This window comes from Triticum aestivum, chromosome 4D, assembly GCF_018294505.1.
Source record: "Triticum aestivum cultivar Chinese Spring chromosome 4D, IWGSC CS RefSeq v2.1, whole genome shotgun sequence".
In the NCBI taxonomy this organism is placed as follows: domain Eukaryota; kingdom Viridiplantae; phylum Streptophyta; class Magnoliopsida; order Poales; family Poaceae; genus Triticum; species Triticum aestivum.
In genome coordinates, this window is record NC_057805.1 from 239,580,053 (window position 1) to 239,586,430 (window position 6,378).

Consider the following 6,378-nt stretch of genomic DNA (forward strand, 5'->3'; position numbering starts at 1 on the left):
GAGCTGGTCGGTAATTCAATGACTTGCTATATATCTATTGCGATTTCTTCCATATTATACGAAGGACTGGCCTTCGCCCAGTCATGCGCCTAAGGCATCCCAGTTCGGATAGCCGTATACGCACCAGGGGCTAGTACTTAGTCCCACCGTCAAATTCCTATGGCTAAGTGAAAGTGATAAAGCCACATAGTCTGATTGCCTGGTTCGCTGCGCAGACACCTCCTTCACGAACCAAGACGTTAGGTCAAGTGTGATCGTGCGCTATTCCGAACACCCCCGTAGCATCTACGTGGGGGCTGAAGCCGACGACTAGCAAACTCTCAGAATTAAAAAACTGCTGCACAGGAGGAAAGTAATTTCAGATAAAAGCATACTTATATTACAGGCCTTGGTTCATAACACAAAGTGTGGATAAAAAAATTACATTCACTCGAACATGATATCCTTTGAGCATTTGCCCTCTACTATTCAGGCACCCTCCAGGACGTCGTCAAAATACTGCTCCGGCTTGTGGTGTTCCTTGCCTTCGGGTGGGCCCTCGGTCGCCATGACGATGGCCTTCATCTTCGCCCAGTGCATCTTGATACAGACAAAGGCCATCCGCGCACCCTCTCTGCACGCCGAGCGCTTTACAACTTCAACTCGGGGTAGTGCGTCGGCGAGTCGCTTCACGAGACCGAAGTAGCTGCTAGGAATGGGTTTGGTTGGCCACAGCCGGACTATGAGGTCCTTCATGGCCAAGCCGGACATCCTATGCAGCTCCGCCAGTTGCATCATCTGGTTGTTCAATAGCGCCGGACGCTCCGGCGCCAGGAACTGAGACCAGAAGAGCTTCTCCGTTGTGTTCCCCTCCTGGGCCTGGAAGAACTGCGCGGCGTTGGTAGCACTCTTCGGAAGATCGGCAAAGGCGTCTGGAGAACTCCATAGTCGAGTGAGCAAGGCATATCTTTGACTGCCAAATATACTCTGTAAACGAAAGGGCTTACCAGCCGCTATCTATTCGGCCTGCCGGATCTCCTCCCGAGTCGCCCGGGACTCGGTCCCCTCCTCTTTGGCCTCTTGGAGGGTCTTGGCGAGATCGGCCGCTTGGGCCGCACTCTTATTCCCCAAGGCCTCGCACTTGCCGATGGCATCCTTGAGCTCTTGCTCTACCTCGGCCACCCTCTCCTCGTGCTGGCGGCGGGCGACCTGTTCAGTCTTTAAATCCGCAGCCGCTTTATCAGCGGCCGCTTTGTCGCCTTCGCCTGCTCCTTGTCTTGGGCAAGGGTGCTCTTGAGGGTCTCGACCTTGGTCGTGCTACCTGCAATCATGATCATAGCAGGTCATGAGCTTACCTCTGAATTTGCATATCACTTCAGCCATGTAAGAGATCTTTTAAACATACCTTGCACCTCATCGAACCGCTGGTTAATGCAGTCGATATCATCATCAGCCAGCTTCAGCTTCTGCTTGAGTTCGGAAACTTCAGCGGCCTGGGCGGTTGCCGCCAACAGGAAGCCTGTTATCCTATAGACAAGTACGTCACCTCCTGCGATTATTACTTGATCCTCTGTTCAGACTTCTTCAAAACCGAATAGAGTCTCAGGGGCTACTATCTATATACAGACATATTTCCTTCATATGAAAAGTGTCTAAGAGTATAACGTCACATACCTCAAAGCTTGTTAGCAGGCTGGTGAAGGCTTCGTTTAGCCCGCGCTTTGTGGACTAAACCTTCTCAACCACCGCACCAATCAGGGTGCGGTGCTCCTCCACGATGGCAGCACATTGTAGTGCCTCCACCAGTGTATTCAGCGCCTCCAGATTAGTGGAGGTCGCCGTCGGAGTCGACGCTCCCCCCTCCTTCGAAGGGGGTTTCTCGCTCGATTCCGGAGCCATATGGGTCTTCGGAATAGTGTTCGGCTGGGGGAAGAACTGGACAGGGCCCCCGCCGTCGTCTGCATGGGGGTTGCACCCCCCATGTTCTCGGCAGCCGAGGACTCACCCTCAGCCACCGTATTGGCAGCCTCCCTCACCTCTCCGTGGCCCGGAGAGGTCCTTCGGGCAACACCTCGGTGTCGTCCGCGATGGTTGGCGGAGAGGCTCGCGGAGGTGTCTCGCTCTCCACCATCTCTGGTGCTAGAGAGCTCCCCTCAGATATCGATGGATGGGGGAGGTCACGGGCAGGACTGAAATGCGCACAACATAATATGTTATTTTAAAAACATAAAAGACCGGATATTTGTAAAGTATCCTTTGATACTTACGATGTGGCCAGGGGCTTCGCCCTGGAGTGCCTCTTGTGGATGTGTTCGGCATCCGAGTTCGAACCATCCGAGAGGGTCATCTTCCCCCTCTTGGACACCCCCTCGTCCGGGTCCGTGGAGGCTGCCCTTTTCTTTTTCCTCCCCTTGAGGGGAGATTTACTTTCCGCCTCCTCCTCCTCTTCGTCTTCATCTCCCTCGTGGGAGGAAGGGATTTCGGTCTCTCCGGACACTACGTCCGAAGTACCCTTACGGTGGAGGCTATCCTTGGCCTCCTTGCTCTTGTTCTGGCCTTGTTCTCTGATGCCTGATAGGGCGCCAGAACCAGCATCTTCGTGAGCTGGGGTTTGGCCGGATCTTCAGGCAGCGGTGCCGGACACTTGATCCGCTCCGCCTTCGCTGTCCAGCCCTGTGAGAGGGACGGAGAACTCATTATGCCTAAGGATTTGTGGACCAAAGGTATGGTTGGGAATGATACACTTACCGGAGTGGCCAGATTCACGCTGTCAAGGCCGATGTCTTCGGTCTTCTTCGGCCACGTCTTCTGGGCCCTGAAGAGCAGCTTCCAAATCTCTTCGTGCATTGTGTCGAAGAAGTGTTGCAGGGTCTGGGGACCTTCTGGATTGAACTCCCACATATGGAGAGGCCGGAGTTGGCAGCGGAGAATCCGGCGGAAGAGCATCACCTGAATCACGTCAATGAGACTGGTGTTCTTGCTTATCATGTTTTGATGCGCTTTTGTAGCATCAGCACTTCCGCGGTCGACCCCCAATCCAGACCCTTGTTGGTCCACGACGTGAGCCGCATAGGGGGTCTGGATCTGAACTCAGGAGTGGACGCCCACCTGGCGCCACGGGGTTCAGTGATGTAGAACCACTCCTGCTGCCACACCTTGACGGTCTCCACGAAGGCCCCTTTAGTCCAAGTGGTGTTGGGGAGCTTGCTCACCATGGCGCCGCCGTAGTCCGCATGTTGCCCGTCGACCACCTTCGGCTTCACATTGAAGACTTTTAGCCATAGGCAGAAGTGTGGGGGAATGCAGAGTAGCGCCTCGCACACCATGATAAACGCCGAGATGTGGAGGAAAGAATTTGGGGCTAGATCATGGAAATCTAGCCCGTGATAGAACATGAGGCCACAGACAAAGGGGTGAAGGGGAAACCCTAGTCTGCGGAGGAAGTGAGGGATGAACACAACCCTTTCGCCGGGCTCCGGAGTGGGGATAACTTGCTCCTTGGCAGGGAGCCTGTGTGCGATGTCCGCAGACAGGTACCTCGCCTCCCGGAGCTCCTTGACGTCTTTATCCGTGACGGAGGAGGCCTCCCACTTGCCCTTCGAGCCAGATCCAGACATGGCTGGAGAGGTTGGTGGCGGTGGGAAAGATTGAAGCTTGGGCGCTGGAGCTTGAGGATGGGAAAACAGGAGAAGGAAGAAGGCGTGGGGAGAAAAAAGGGATCTTTATCCACTTATATAGGCAATGAATATCAAGTGTCCCCCTCAAGCCTTAAAACTCGCCTGTTCCCAAGGGGTCGTGCGAATGGCACGGTTGGATTACCCAAACCCGTATTGATGAGGATCCCGCGATAATCGGACACAATCTATGTTTTGACAAGACGTGTCAATAGAGGCCGCGCCTCGAAACGCAAAGCGGGAGGCAAAAAACAGTTCGAAATGTTAAAGAGGCTAGACGTGGCGTTTGTCCAAAAAAGTTGTCAGTTGACAGACACTATTTTGATTAAATATTTTGCCTTCGTGGTTGAGGGTTGTGGCTTTCATGCAGAGCCGGATACAGTTCTTTTATTCAGAAGATTGTTTTGAAGTGTTCGGGAGGAGGAACCCCCCTTGCAATGCGAAGACGATCTGCATGCCGAACATATCATCATTGAAGACTGGTTCAGGGGCTACTGAGGGAGTCCTTGATTAAGGGGTCCTCGGGTGTCCAGGCTATGTGGTATGTGCCGGACTGATGGGCCGTGAAGATACAAGGTAGAAGACCTTTCCCTGTGTCCGGATAGGACTCTCCTATGTGTGGATGGCAAGATTGGCGTCCGGATATGTAATTTCCTTCTTCTGCAAGCCGACTATACAACCCTAGTGTCGGATCTCGGGTTCCAGCAAAAGCCTTAAGGTTCGAACTCTGGGGTGCGTGCGAAGATCTCTCCCTCACAAGTTACGCCCTCACACGCTTCGCGATCCCTAGGCTAGCTCGACGAACTTGCAACACAAGGGACACAAGATTTATACTGGTTCGGTCCACCGTTGTGGTGTAATACCCTACTCCAATGTGGTGGTGGATTGCCTCTTGGGCTGAGGATGAACAGTACAATGGGAAGAACAACCTGCTGAGGAGAGGTGCTCTTGTGCTTGGTGAACTTGAGGGTGTGGGGGGACTGCTCTCTTCCGTCCCCTCCTACTGTGGTGGCTAGTCCTATTTACAGAGGCCCCGGTCCTCTTCCCAAATATTGAGCGGGAAGGGATCCCACAATGGAAAATTTGAAAGGGGACAGCTTGTACAGCTTATCCTGACAAAAGTAGTGTTCGCCTGCCAAAGGCTCTGGTGGTGACGCCGCCTTGGGCTCAACGGTGACCTCCGTCCTGCCGTCCTGCTGGTCTTGGTCTCGTTGCACCGATATGGAAACCTTTGCTTGACGCCTCGGTACTCCTCGCCCGCGCTTGCCTCCTTAGCACCAAAGAGTAAACAAGGACACTGCGCGTGCTGGTGCCCGCCTGGTCTCGATCGTCATGGCTCACGTCACGAGAACCTCACGAGGTTTGCCTTGCCTTGATCTCTCCGCCCCTCGCGAGCCAGCCTGGTGAGGCCGCTCCCGAGGAGGTCTTGTGTCATCCGCCTCACGAGGCTTGGCCCCTCGCGAGGGTCTTGAAAGCTTGTTGGTGAAGATGGGCTATACGGGCCCTCTCGCAGAGCCACGCTGTGGGCCGCAGGCAGGCAAGTCTGGGGACCCCCATTCCCAGAACGCCGACAGTAGCCCCCGGGCCCAAGGCGCGCTCGGGCTTGGCTTCGAGGCGAAGCCAATGGCAAGTGCGGAGCCCCGCGGGCCCCAATGGCCTGCGGCCTTGGTCGACGCGTGGTGGTTCATTTGACATGGGCGTCTCTGCTTCCCCATGCTGCCTCGGCAACTGCCCGACTTGACAAGTCGCCGCGACATTCAAGGAAAAACCATCATTACCTGTGATCGTGGGGGGCGCTGGTTGGCCTTCGCCTGCTATAAATGGGGAGGGGGCATAGCCCCCATCGCCCGTCTCTTCCCATTCCGCTCTCTTCTCCCCCTTGCTCCATGTCCACCAGCGACACCAATGGCGCCCATCCGAAGGTTTTCTGCTGTGGAGAAACGAAAGACCCCCCTCGATCGGCCGGGGCCGCTCCCGCCGAAGAAGAGGCCGGTCCACCGCAGCGACGCGGCGGCGATGCAGGTGGTGAAGAGGCCTTGGTGCGAGCGGCCTCCTCCTGGGTACCCGTTGCCCTTGTACACCCAAGCCGAAGGCTCAGGAGGAAGAAGCAGCGAGCGGCGGTGCGCGCCCCGCGGCCATGGCCGTCGTACCGCGGTGGCGCGTGCTGCTGCCCCTGGAGTCCACGCCACGGACTCTTCGCGTGAGCTGGTGCTGTGCGCAGCGATGCCCCCGAGCACCTGGATCCACTTCCCTTCCTTCTTCTCTGCCGAGACGCCGCCGAGGGGGCCCCTCACGCTTTGGCTGAAGCACGCCGACTGCGACGCACCGGCGACTGGAGTGAAGGTTGAAGCCGTCTCCTCAGGCAAGATCTTCATGACCCGAGGCTGGGGCGAGGTCGCCCGAGTGTGCCATGCGGAGGGTGCCCTCGCGATCCACTTCGAGTATGACGGCGCTTCCACACTACTCTTCAAGGTCTTTGACGCAGAAGGCCGCCGTCTGGAGTGTTGCTCCGGGAGGGGTCGGCAGGTTGACGCCGAAGCAGGGGTAGGGCCTGCTGTCGGCGTCTCCAGCGGCTCCTCCAGAGGCCGCAGCGATGCTTGGGAGTCCAGCGATTCTCCCGAGCTCTATGAGACTCCGGAGACGAGCGACGACAGGTACGTGCCTCCAAGCTCTCACCGAGCCCGGAGTAGGGCTGAAGCGGCCGGCCGCCGCCGCCGCTGATCTG